This window comes from Bos indicus, chromosome 18, assembly GCF_029378745.1.
Source record: "Bos indicus isolate NIAB-ARS_2022 breed Sahiwal x Tharparkar chromosome 18, NIAB-ARS_B.indTharparkar_mat_pri_1.0, whole genome shotgun sequence".
Taxonomy (NCBI): domain Eukaryota; kingdom Metazoa; phylum Chordata; class Mammalia; order Artiodactyla; family Bovidae; genus Bos; species Bos indicus.
Genome location: NC_091777.1, coordinates 35,625,238 through 35,637,635, shown reverse-complemented (window position 1 = coordinate 35,637,635; position 12,398 = coordinate 35,625,238). Strand labels below are relative to the sequence as shown.

The window sequence follows — 12,398 nt, the reverse complement described above, 5'->3', positions numbered from 1 at the left end:
AGGAAAGATCCAGATTTTAAACATCTTGCATAACCCCTTTCTGGAATGTATTAGTCTTGCTTTCCTGCTTTCATAGCAGCCTACACTGAACATAGCAGAGCTTCTCTTGAATTAGGGCCATTAGATGTTAAATGAAATGGGACCAAGCCACAGTCTCTGAGGGCCCAGGTCTGCCTCCAGTGGTTTGTCCCTGGCCCCATGTGGTCAGCAGTGTCGACTACAGCACATTAGACATCTTTTCCTACTTGTAGCTGTTCTTGTGCTTTGGGCTCAGCTTTCAGACATGCTCCAGCTTGTTAGGAGGGTTGACATCAAGAATGAAGAGGTGTGAGCACATGATGTAATGGTCTCTCTTGTAAATCACCAGCCTCTCTGGGTCACCAGGACCTTTCTTAAGTTGTGTGTGAGGCCAGGCAGCAGGAGACTGTGGCTCCCTTTCTGGCCAACCATGTGACGCTGTCCATTGTGATTTAATGTCTTGAAGCTGGTTTGCTCATCTGTAAAATGAAACGAATCACTTGCATGTTGTTAGTTCTCAACAGCACAGTGCCCACCAGTGTGAATGCTCAGTAGGTATTTGTGTGATTGGATGAGAAATCACTCTTTTTGGGTTTTGGCAGGGGGCTAGGATGTGAGGTATGGGGGAGGAGTGCACCATGTTGTAGATTGTTCTGCTTTTGTGTTATTAAGCACTTTAAAAAAAAGGATATATTATTAGGCATTAAAGACAAGGAGCTGGAAAAGGCAATGGCACCCCACTCCAGTACTCTTGCCTGGAAAATCCCATGGGCGGAGGAGCCTGGTAGGCTGCAGTCCATGGGATCGCTCAGAGTCGGACATGACTGAGCGACTGTACTTTCACTTTCATGATTTGGAGAAGGAAATGGCAACCCACTCCAGTGTTCTTGCCTGGAGAATCCCAGGGATGGGGGAGCCTGGTGGGCTGCCGTCTGTGGGGTTGCACAAGAGTTGGACATGACTGAAGCGACTTAGCAGCAGCAGAGACAGGGAGCAGAGAGCTGAATTAAGGGATATGGAGCCTTGGGAGGGTCTTGGGGAACTGGAGGACAAGAGTGTAGAGGGCTGAACATGCCCAGGCTTCCTCTGCACGGTGTTCACTCTTACACCTTAGAAGGTCACTTATTGCACGGATGCAAGACAGACCAGTCCCTCATGACCAGATTCAATGTCCACCCCAGTCCTTTTCTTGTTCCATTTGGCTCTGCAGGTGCCTGCAGCCTTTTCCCCCATTTAACCCCTGGGGAAATACGTACCTGGAGTCCAAGGCTGTTACAATCACGGAGCCAGAGCCGAGCTCTGGACTGTTGACAGTGCCATCCTCCCTTTGGCCACAAGGGGGTGCACCAGGACCATTCAGCTGTCTGAGGGCCGGGGAAGAGGGTGTGGCTGGACCCACTGTCGCATCTCCTCTGCTTCTCTGTGCAGCATCTGCCTTAAGCCTCTGTCCCCTTGGGACTCTGCCCTGGGCCCTGCTTCCCTCACCCAAGTTTCCAGTCAGCCTTCCCAGGTTATATAGGGCTTGTGGCTCAGTGTCTCCTGTCTGTCCATCTCTTCCCACCCTCACCTCCCTGTGCCCCTGCTTCCTGAGTGAGGAAGAGGAAGGCCAGGGAATTCTCCTGGGATGCTGTCCACCATAGTGCCCAGTGCAGACTGCTGCAGGCTTGATCTCCAAGTTGTCTTCATTTACCTCCACCTGGGTCACACTGGAAGTCCTCAGAGTTGGAGCAGCAGCTTCAGTGCAGTGTGCCAGCTATGAATCAAGGGTCTTGGGGGCACCAGATAGGAGCTTAAGCTTGCCAGGAGTCAAGGCCGTGCTCCCCAGGCTCCCAGAAGCACCATCCTTCCCTGGGTGGCCTCCACTCTGGTTCTTCTACTCTCGTCCTTCCAGGAGATGGAAAATTCATCCTCAAGACAGATTCCTCTCCTCCCAGCTTTCTTCAGCACTTTGGGGGGGCATGTAGGGGTGCCTGTGGTATACACAGGGACATGTGTGTAGGGTGACTCTGGGAGAGACCAAATCAGGCACCCCAGGCTCTATAGGGTATAGGTACACACAGTCAGGTTATCAGGTAATTGACAACTCTCCACCTTGTACCCCAATTTGGAGTAGTCTTTCCATTGGCCTCCCTGGCTTCTGCCTCAGCCAACACCCACTCCTAGATGATTTAAAAAAAAAAAAAAAAAAAACTACTCTGCATGGGAATAATGGCCTTCCTCCTCTTTTAAAGAGAGGAAAATCAAGGCCCTGAAGGGCCACGTGTGCTGGGCCTGGTGCCTGCTCTGCCCATCTGCACCCAGCACCGTGTAGCTCACCCTGCAGGTCCAGGGCCTAGGGTGCGACTGCCCACCACCACCCCAACCCCACTACCATGTGAGTGTGGGTGGTCCTGGTGGGGGGCAGACTTAAGAAAGGTAAAGGGATGTGTGGAGGAACAGCCTCCACTGAGGACCAGGCCCCACTTTCCTGGCCAACCCTGGCCTGGCCCTGGGCCAGAGCTTATCCCCCGCTTTGGCCGCTCAGGCAATGGTTTTTAGGCTTTGACTTCAGCTGAGGCTTTGTGTTTGGCTGATGGATGGGGCTTCCCCCTCCAAGGAGTCGTCTGTGGTATCTTTGCTGCTTCAGCTTGGCCTCTCCTGTTTGCTGCTGCTCCACAGCCCGAGGCCTTCCCTGCACCTGTTGTGAGCTCTGAAAGGGCTGTTTCAGGGTAGCCAGGCCACTGGGCTCACCCTGAGCTCCTGCATGGCCCTCAGGGACTGGAGTTGCAGAGAGTCAGTGAGATCCAGGCTTGATCAGAGTAGAATATCAGAGCTGACTGGGCCCCTGCAAGTAACCTTATCCAACCCTCGTAGCTTCCCAGGGAAACTGGGACCAGGTGAGGCTCAAGGCCTTGCTTATGGCCTCCTGACATCTATCTTGGCTCCTCCAGTCCCATCTCTCTAGATTTTTTGATAGTTTCCTTCACTTATTCACTGAAGACTACCTGTACTGTGCCTCTTGGTGCCCAGCCTCCAACTTGGGAAGGGGTGGTCAGGTGAAAGAGACCCTGATTCTGGGGTGCTTTCCATCCCCCCAGGTGTCTTGCCACACGGTATCCAGTGTGGAAATTAAGGTTTGGGAGTTGAGGAATACAGGTGAGCTATGACCCATGACCTGACACACAGGGCCCAAGGCTGCTGGTCATGGGTTGTAGCTCACTCATTTCTCCCCACCCTCAATACTTTAACCTCTAAGCCAGATGCCATGTGGCAAAGCTTAGGGAAAGTGAGAGTCCTGGAGTGTTATCCCTCAGGCCTGGCCCAGGCTCCATGCCTCCCTGTCACCCCCGCTCTTCCACTGACTGCCATCATTTGAACCTAACTTCTGCTATGAGATTCCCTGAGAGGGAAATTGCCTCTCTCCCAGGGCCTGAGTACTGATCAGGCTCAGTCTGGTGTCTTACTGTTTCTCCTGCGTGTGTCCTGTCAGCCCCTAGAGCAGGGTGTGTGAGGAGTCTGTGATGCAGGACAGGACCAGCGTGGATGCTACTTCCTGCCACTTCCTGCCTGGCCCAGGCCTCTTGACTCAGCTGGGTGTGGGTATGGAGTGGGTCAACTCTGCTTCTGGCCCAGGTTGCTTGGTCTTGTTTCTGTGAGCTTCAGGGAATGAGACTTCATGCTGAGACAGCCCCAGATGAGGCCTGATCCTCTAAGCCCATCCACAGGCCCTAGGTCTCAGCACCGTGAGTATTTCCATAGCTTGGACTCTTAAGTACTGTGGAGCTGGCAAGATGCCCCTCCAGGATCCAGCCTGACTTGGCTTAAATTTTACTGGGAACAGCAGCCCCTGGGGGTCTTAAAACTGCTTTTCCCTAGTTGAAGTGAGCTCCAATTTTTCTTTGGGTCCTTCTTCTAGAGGACAATGCATGTAGAACAGAAGCCAAGCACTAAGGGCAGAGAGGATTGCTCAGGTGGTGTGGACCAGCGGACCCAGGAGCCTGTCAGGACACAAGCCAGCTTTTGAGAAGCTCCCTGCCACAGCTGGCCTTTTCCTGGGCTGCCTGGCACCTAGCCACACTGGACGTCTATCCCTCTTCTCATTCAACACCCAGGCAGACTTACATCTTTGGGAAAGTGCAAAGAAGCTCTTGCCAAGAAGCCCCAGGTCCACTCCAGCCTGCAGGCTCTGTAACTGAGGTGGTGAGCCTGGAAAAGAAAGAGCCTGCTCAGGGTCAAAGTACAGGCAGCAGCAGAGGTGTGGGCCCTGCCTCCCAGGGTGAGGCGGGCTGGCTAAGTCTCAGGGGAGGGCAACAGGGGAAGCCGCCCTCCAAGCCCTGGGTCTCCTGGGACATGCCAGTTCTGGTGAGCCCTGGGTGGGGATGTCCTGGTGAGGGGCTGTCCAGGCGGATCTCCACTCAGTCAGCGGAGAGCTTCTTGGAACTTGCCCTGGGTGCAGCCTTAACCAGTTCTGCCCCTCCCTTTGGCACGTGGGACCGTCGCCCGCCTGGCACCCTCCTGACTATTGGATGGGTTGACTTCCTCATGGGTTGTGAGTGATGCTTTCATTCTCCCAGCCACAGGGACAAGGTGTTCCTGAGAGCATGAGGGTAATTAAATGTGGTCTGCCAGCGCCTGCCACCTGTCTCGGAGCAGGGAGAAGGGTGGTGAACCTCAGACATCCTGCTGCCTCCTAGACCAGGGAGTGACACTCCTGCTTATCAGATCCCCGTATCTGATATGCAGGTGGGTGGTGTCACCAACCCCAATGTCAGCTGGGCCCTGGCTACAGCTCAGTCCCATCCCCCCTCTGGGAATGCCGCACCTCACTGAAAGGCCTCCAAGGGTGAGACAAAATGCTAGTCTAGGGACCTGGGAAGGAGAACTCGCTGTCCTTTTCCTGCAGGGTCTTTGCCTCATGCCAGCTGAAACCCAGTAACTTGCATGTGACCGTGCCAGCAGTAGTCTCCAGGTTCTTCCCAAGACTGCTGGCACACCGGCCCAGGGGCTTCCCATGGAGCAAGAGCTGTCCTTGGCTGCACCAGCTCCTGAGGGCAGCAGGGCAGTAGCTCACCATATTGTCGGGGGTGCATACCTGGGTCCTAGCCTCTGTCCAGGTGCCTGGGGCTGGGCTGCCCAAAGCTCTGTGTGATCCTGCTCATAGATGAGGTAGGATGTGGGCTTAGGCACCGGAGTCCCAGATTTTGAGCCCACTCTGTTCGTCCTTCCCCAGGAGAGAGCAGAGTGTGGCCTGTGTGCGTGCATGCCCGCGTTACCCAAGGACCCCTGGGGAGAGGACACACCAGAGCCCCCAGGAAAGGTCAGGGCCGTGGGAAGGAAGGGCAGGGGTACCCTGTGGAATGCCAAGGGGGACAGCTTGAGCAATGGCCCAGAGTCAGAACACAGACCACCTGATTGGGGCCAGGCCCGTCAGCTTGGGAGCCCTGGGTGAGAACCTTCACCAGCAGAGAAGGGGAAAGACTGCTGTGCAGGGCTTGGTTTTCTCTGGGCAACACCATTTCTGGGCCACCATTTCTGTGGCTACCCTGGGAAGCTGGCACTGCAGGACCTTTCACCAGGTGACAGCCAGGAGCCTGGGTCCAGAGATTCTACCAGCTGCTCAGGGTCAAGCTGCGGGGCAAGATTTAAACTCAAGTCACTGTGGCCCGAAAGCCTAGGGTCTCTCCCCATCGTCCCACTAAGGTACCTAAGGAACTATGTCCTGAGACCAGTGACCTGGCGAAGTGGGGCTGTAGTTGTCTATGGACCTTTTCCTGGGCCAGCAAGAGGCCATGGGCACCTCAGTTTGGGGTGGGAGCAATGCCAAGGCTCTGGATAGGGAATGCCAGTTGACATCTGAGGTAGGAAGGGGAAAAGCTGGCCTTTGATAGGAAGAGTTGGAATGCAGGGCTGGTCACTTACATGAGGTTGGCAGGGAACCTGTGATGGGCCCTGGCAGAGCCTGGGGGTGAGAGGATGCTTAGTCTGTGCTGCAGGTAAACCCAGGGTTAATGGTTTGTGTGCTGTGGCTCCCACACTGGGAGTTCCAGATGTGGTACTCTGACCCTGCACAGCCAGCCAGCCAGTGCATACATCTGCTTTGGAGCTGATGCGAAGAGAGGTTCCCCCCTCTCCCCCGACACCCAGAGCCTGGAGAGGAGACCCAAACACAGTCCATTTGCTGAGGGGGAGTTATAGTTCTGTTGAGCCACCAGCCTGGCCATCTGTCCCACTGTCTGAGTTTCGCTGCTTTGAGCTCCTGGAAGTTGCAGCATTAGTGAGCTCATAGGGCCAAACGAGCACTGGAGGAAGAGCCCAGAGCCAGTTCCTTCAAAACAGCCACTTCACCTGGGCCCAGGGAAGTGGTGGAACAAGCTCCAGGGCTCCGCTGCTCTCGCAGGGAGTGGCAGGATGGGCACACTGGGCTCTAGGGAGTGTATTTGTACATCTGGTTTCACTCAGCGGGCCTCAATTCCTGAAAACCCCTGAGCTCCCCAGGAGAGCATCGTTGAGTGACCTCTGGAAAAGCAGAAGTGAAGTCTGGGAACACACTGTCCTCTCACACTCAGCCGTGGCCAGCTGGCCAGCAGGGCCCCTTCATGGGCCATGAGGCCATGGGTGAGTCGAGAGTCGGGGGCTGCCCCGCCTTGCGGACTGTGCCAGGGCCGCCTCTGTGCCTGCTGGGCCCCTGGGGCAGCCTGAGACCAACCACTGGCCTGGGCCAAGACCCTCCCTTCCTGCCTCTCTCAGGCCCGTGGGGAGAAGCTGCAGAGATTAGGGACTGGAGACACCATGTACTGCCCCACGCCTGGAAGCCCTGGTGAGGCCAAAAAATGACTTTCAGGGCTGGCAGGATCTAGGAAAGATTTCAGGAAGCGGGTGGGAGGCAGGGCTGCCCAGCTGCCACCTCTCAAGGCCTGGCTGGAGCTGGCTGCCAAGCCCATACTTGGTCCTTCAGAGAGAAGAGAGCATTGGACAGGCTAGGGGTCCCCACGCTCTTTTGCTAATCAGGGTGAGAGTGGTAATCAGAGGTGCTAGCTGGAGCCAGGGCTCTGCTCTGAGGGGTCCTGGCCTGGAGGACCTGGGTTGGAATAGGCAGGAAGTGGAGGGACAGGTGGCGGCTGTGGGCCCTCCAGAACTCTGGCAGGGCCCTGGAAGGAACCGCCACACCAGGTGGCTGTTGGGCTACAGCCCGCCCGGGCACCTTCTGAGAGCTTGGCTGATCCTACTGGAGTAAGGACAGTGGTCTTTGACACAGGCAACCTCAGGGAGGATGGGAGCCCTGTGGAGGAGGGAGGGCAGCCCAGCCTTTCCCTCTGGGCCTGAGGAAGCGGCCCTGTTTCCCGGACTTCAGGGCTTCCCTGGGGTACCCTGTGCACTTCCCGGGAGCACTTCCTTGGAGCGGAGCTCACAGGCGGGTCACCCTCACTGGAGAACAGCACTGGAGGCGGAGGCAGTGCTGGGCCGGAGCTGTGGGGCCTCACTGGCTAGGGGAGGAGGTCAGACTCGGGGGCCACGGGGGCTGCTAGCAGAGGTGACAGCGACATGTTGGAGTTGGAAGACTGCCCTTGGGTGATGGTGTGGAGAGTGGGCTTGGGAACAGGGAGCAAAGGTGTGGAACAGGAGGCCAGCAAGAGAGCCCTGCAGCAGTGAGGAGGCCTCGGTGGCCCTAGGAGGCAGAGTTGGAAGAACAATCACAGAACATCGGAACAGCAACACCGGGAAGCAGAGGAGGTCTGGGGGGTCTTGGGTGGGTTTGAGGGGTCCTGAGAAGCAAGTCCCAGACCCTCAGGGGAAACTGGAGGCACTGGGAAACCGAGCTGATCAGCCTTCTCAGGAGGGCTTCAAGTCAGACTTCAGAGAGAACTTCCTGACAGCAGCAGCAGCAGCAGCATCTTCTTGGACATGAGAACTCAGCCTCTGAGGAAGTCTTTTGCTGTGAGAGATCCCAAGCTGGCCAGACATTCCTGGTTCTGGGCCACGGATGGGAGGATTTGGGGTAGACAGCTGGGCTTGTGGGTAGACCAGAGTGGTCCCCCGAGTCTGTGCTAACCAGAACACTGCTCCAGCCTCAGCCCAGGCATGTCTGGGGCTCTCAGGGCCTGTCACCTCTCAGGGGCTGTGGAGCTCAGGGCGCAGAGCAGAGTTAGCCCCAGCCTTCCCAGAGCCCCTGGCGTCCTTGTCTGCCCTCGGGGGCCGGGCCAGGGCTGGGTGGCCGAGTCTCCCATGGAGCTCTTAACAAGTTCCAGGCCTCTCCTCCTGTGCTCTGATCCCACCCCCCGGTCACACCTCCTCCACATCCCTCAGAGAAAGCAGGAAGCTGGAGGGCTGAGGGGGATGGTTTCTAATGGGCTTGTCTCAGCCCTGAAGACTGAGTAAAGGGCTTGGGGCTGCCAGCCACTAGGCCTGGGTGCCAGCTTTCTCCAGCAGGGTCAGAGCTGGTTCAAGAGCCCTGTGTGGTCCAAGCCGAAAGATCAGCTAGCCTGCCAGCCTCCAAATCGCCACCTTGGCTGGTGGGCTGTCCCCTCACCCTGGGTCACAGGGAAAAGTGGGGCTTGGCCAGGGGAAGTGGTCTGGAGTGGCCCTTTGACAGCGTCACTGGGGGCTTTTAAACATGAGTTTCCTGGTAAGGAAGATTCCTCAGGCCTTGGGCAGCAGTCTCAGTAGAATCTCCCGGGTTTGCTCTCATCTGACAAAAGCCAGCAGAAACCACCCGGCCGTCTGCTTTCCAGCAGCCAAGTCCCTAGATGCAGTGTCAGCAGAACGCAGCAGCCAAGGCACAAGGATGTTTGCTTTAACGACCATGGGAAGCCCCAGGGGCGGGGGACGTGCAGAGGAGAACCCACCCGTCAGCTTGGCCCTCTTACATGTACTGTCTTCTCTGGGAACGACCAGCACCACAGGTGATGTCAGAGGGGTTGTTCTTGAGTCATGCCAGTGCAGGGCCTCTGTCAGGTGGGCAGTGAGTGTCCAGGTGGCCTCCGAGGTTCTGCAGGGGCGTGCCCTGGCTCCTCTCACCTGCCAGCTCTTCTGGAACAAGAGTCTGCCTGAGTGACTGGGTCCATATCCGAAAGGCCCATCGTGGGCCACTTCCCAATGGGAAGTGAAGTTTCTCAGTCGTGTGTGACTCTTTGTGATTCCATGGACTGTAGCTTACCAGGCTGCTCCGTCCATGGAATTTTCCAGGCAAGAGTACTGGAGTGGGTTGCAGAAGGGTCAAAAATGTAAGGGTTGGGGGCTCCCAGCTCTTCTGGAACGAAGGTCTGCCTGAGCAGCTAGGTCCATATCCGAAAGGCCCATCTGGGCCAAGGGCCATGGTAGAAGGGTAAAAAATGTAAGGGTTGGGGGAGGAATGGAGACTGGAGTTGAGGGTGGAGAGAACCCAGCAGGCCTGATCCCAGTCCCCTGCCCCACTATACTTGACTGTGGGATTCTGGACACCTGTCATGTTCCCTCTGATTGCCTTTTTCCGAAACAGTGAAATAAATGGGCATGGCTGGGAGATCCAGCACACAGGTTGCTACTGGCCTGGGGCTGAGTACTTAGCAGGGCCCCATCCGTTTCCAGGCAGGGTCTTGTTTCCCACTTTGGGTTGGGGTACTGCCTCCCACCTGATCAGTGCCAGTCATTAAATGGAGTTGGTGGGAGCTGGAGAGGAGAGGGTGCTTGGTGGGGGAGCTGTGGAGTGGGCCTGCCGAGGCAGAGCAGCCCCGAAGAGGTGAGGCTGGAGCAGAGAGGTTTCAGGCTACTAGAGACCTTGCGCGGCTCTTGTGGAGGGGCAGCGCAGCACGTGGGGAAGCCTTCCAGCAGCAGGGATGCCGGGGGCAGGGTGGGTGTGGGTGGGAGGCCTAGTCCCTGGGTGCTGTGGAGGGTAGGAATCAGGAGACTGGGCTGGGGTGCAGCACCCAAACTCAATGTCCCAGAGAACAGTGCCCTGTGCATCTGGTCTGACTTCCAAGTCCCGGCTGGGACCTGGAGAGGCAGGAGGCTCACCGCCCGAGAAGGACTTTGCTGGCTGTGGTGGCTGGATGGATAAACATGGATAAATGGACAGGTTTGAGCTGCCAGCTGCCGTGCCAGACCGTCTGACCCAGAACACCATATGCCGGACTGGGCTTCCAGCCGCTGTCCACGCTGTGGCTTCCCCAAGTGGGGATTGGAACACCTGCTGTGTTTGGGCCAGAAATCCCTGCCTGCTGGTTTTTTCAAGTATCACAGTATTTACTGATAGATAAAAGTATATAAAAGCAGGGCATGTGACATATGACTTGATAAGTAGAGTTCATTTCAGAGGGACCAGTTCATACTCACCATTTGTTTCACAACAACCAAAACCACTTTGCAAGCATTAACAGGCTCTTAAAACCAACCAATTTTGTGCAAGTAAACCATGTTTCTTTAAAAAAAAAGTTCTGCACTTATCCAGAGCCAATCATATTGAAATGTAGCATATAAAACCTATTACTAGAGATAGAAATACAGGCTTTTGCTAATACAGTGAAACCCCTCAGTTAAGAGTTTTTCTGTAACAGTCAGATGTTTAATGCTCAACAAGTTGAGTGTTACTGAGCGAAGCATCTTCTCACCCGTGCCTTTTTCAGGCATAGGTGGGCCTTGGCCAGACTAGTGAGGAGCAGGAAGAGTGGAGCCAAGGCAGATGGCCTGGGGCGAGGACGGAGGGGTGTGGGGTCCTTGGGGCAGAGCAGGGACTGATGGCTTCTCCCTGCCCTGACTTGTCTGCATTTCTGTCCCTCTTCTGGGTGGCATGGGAAAAAGGTGTGAATAGTAGAGCAGTGGTAAAAGCAGCAGAGGAAGGCTCCCTGCTGGCCTCACGAGGTTAAAGTTCACTGCACGCCCAGGAACCGCAAAGGAACAGAGTGCTGCGTGCCACCCAGGGGCCACCGAGAGACGCAGGTGTCGAGTCCACCACAGTGGCGAGCACCGCTCCCTCCTTCCCTCCACACCTCCCTCGGAGGCATTCTTCCATCTCTTCTCTGATACACCTGACTGCGGGCTGGGAGCATTCTTCTCCCGATGGGGTGCAGGAGGAGGGGCACCGAGGGGTCCCCTCAGTCTGTGGAGTGATGATGTGTCCCACTTGCCCCTCCTCTCTCAGCGTCCCAGGATAGCACGGCCCTATAGGCCCCCGGACTCATGGCCGGGGCACTTGTGGAAGTGTTCCCAGGTGCAGCCCTTCCTCTTATCCCTCTGGGCAGCCTCCTCAGCAGACAGAAGGCGTGCAGAAGCCAGCCTCTGCTGCCGAGCCTTAATCCACACTCGCCTGCACGTGCCCACACAGCCACTGTCCTTGGTGCTGCCGTGGCCACCGCAGTGTCCTGCATATGCGAGTTCAGGAGCAAACCCTCCTGCTGTCTTCACCAGTGCTCTTCCCAGTCTTCCGTTTGTTCCACTGTAATTTACTGAACAGGAAAATGCACCAGAATAGCCTCGGTTCTTGGCTCTAGGATACTGCAGTGACCCAGACTCCCTGCGATCGTGGTTTGTGTGCCCCATGCCGGATGGGGTGTGATAACAAAGAAAAGTGGTGATAACAAAGAAAACATTCCAAGTGAAGGAATAGAGTGGTAGGGCTGCAGGAGTGGCTTCTGGAGAGGGGCATTGGAGGAGAGCTCATCACTTTCTAGCAGGGGGACAGGGAGAGACCCTGAGGTCAGGGTGTGCAGATGCGGTGGGGGGTTCTGCCTGGTGTTGTAAGAGCACTCTGGCTGTGGGATGGAGAAGAGACTGAGGTGTGGGAGGCACGAGCAGAAGCTGGGAGACTGGTTGTTGCCACAATCCCCCGGGACTCACCTGTCTGCTTCCCCAGGGCCCTTCTGCTCTGTCTTCTCACCTCTGTGCCTGTTCCCTCACCTCTGTTCAGAAGAGCTCAGGAGAGCTATGGGCTTGGCTACCTGCCTCCAGCTGCTCTCGGGCACGGCCAGTCTGTCTTCCCAGCTCGCCTCCTGCTCACACCTCTCATTTGCCCTCTAGGCCACTCCTTGCTCATGCCATCCTGCAGCTGCTTCCTTTGCATTTTCCTGTCTGCGTTTTACCTGGCCCAGCCTGGAGTGCTCCCTTATCCTCTGCCCTGCCTTGGTTCCCTCTCAACTTTACCCGCGGCATGGGGCATGTCCTTAATTTCATATGCATCATTTCTGCCACAGGGTATGTTGGCTTGCTTCTCTGGGACTTTGGAGGGTAGGGCCCGTGTCTCATTCTTCTAAATTAGGTCCCCTGGAGCCCACCAGGCAGGAGAGCCTCAAAGGCTGCAGGTTGTGAATGGCATCTTGGGTTGGGGTTTCCCAGGCCTTCTTGTCGTTTGGAGAAACAATGCTTCCACTTGTGCTTCGACTCTGGGCCCCATTGTACTGGCTCAGGGCCCAAGGGTCTGGAGCATCTCAGGG

The 12,398-nt window shown here is 56.3% G+C and overlaps 1 protein-coding gene across 1 annotated transcript in view; it reads left to right on the top strand.

Annotated features, from left to right (window-relative positions):
* Positions 1-12,398, top strand: part of ATP6V0D1 (ATPase H+ transporting V0 subunit d1) — a 39,161-nt gene that overhangs the window by 12,301 nt on the left and 14,462 nt on the right. The gene's annotated exons all lie outside the window — the stretch shown is intronic.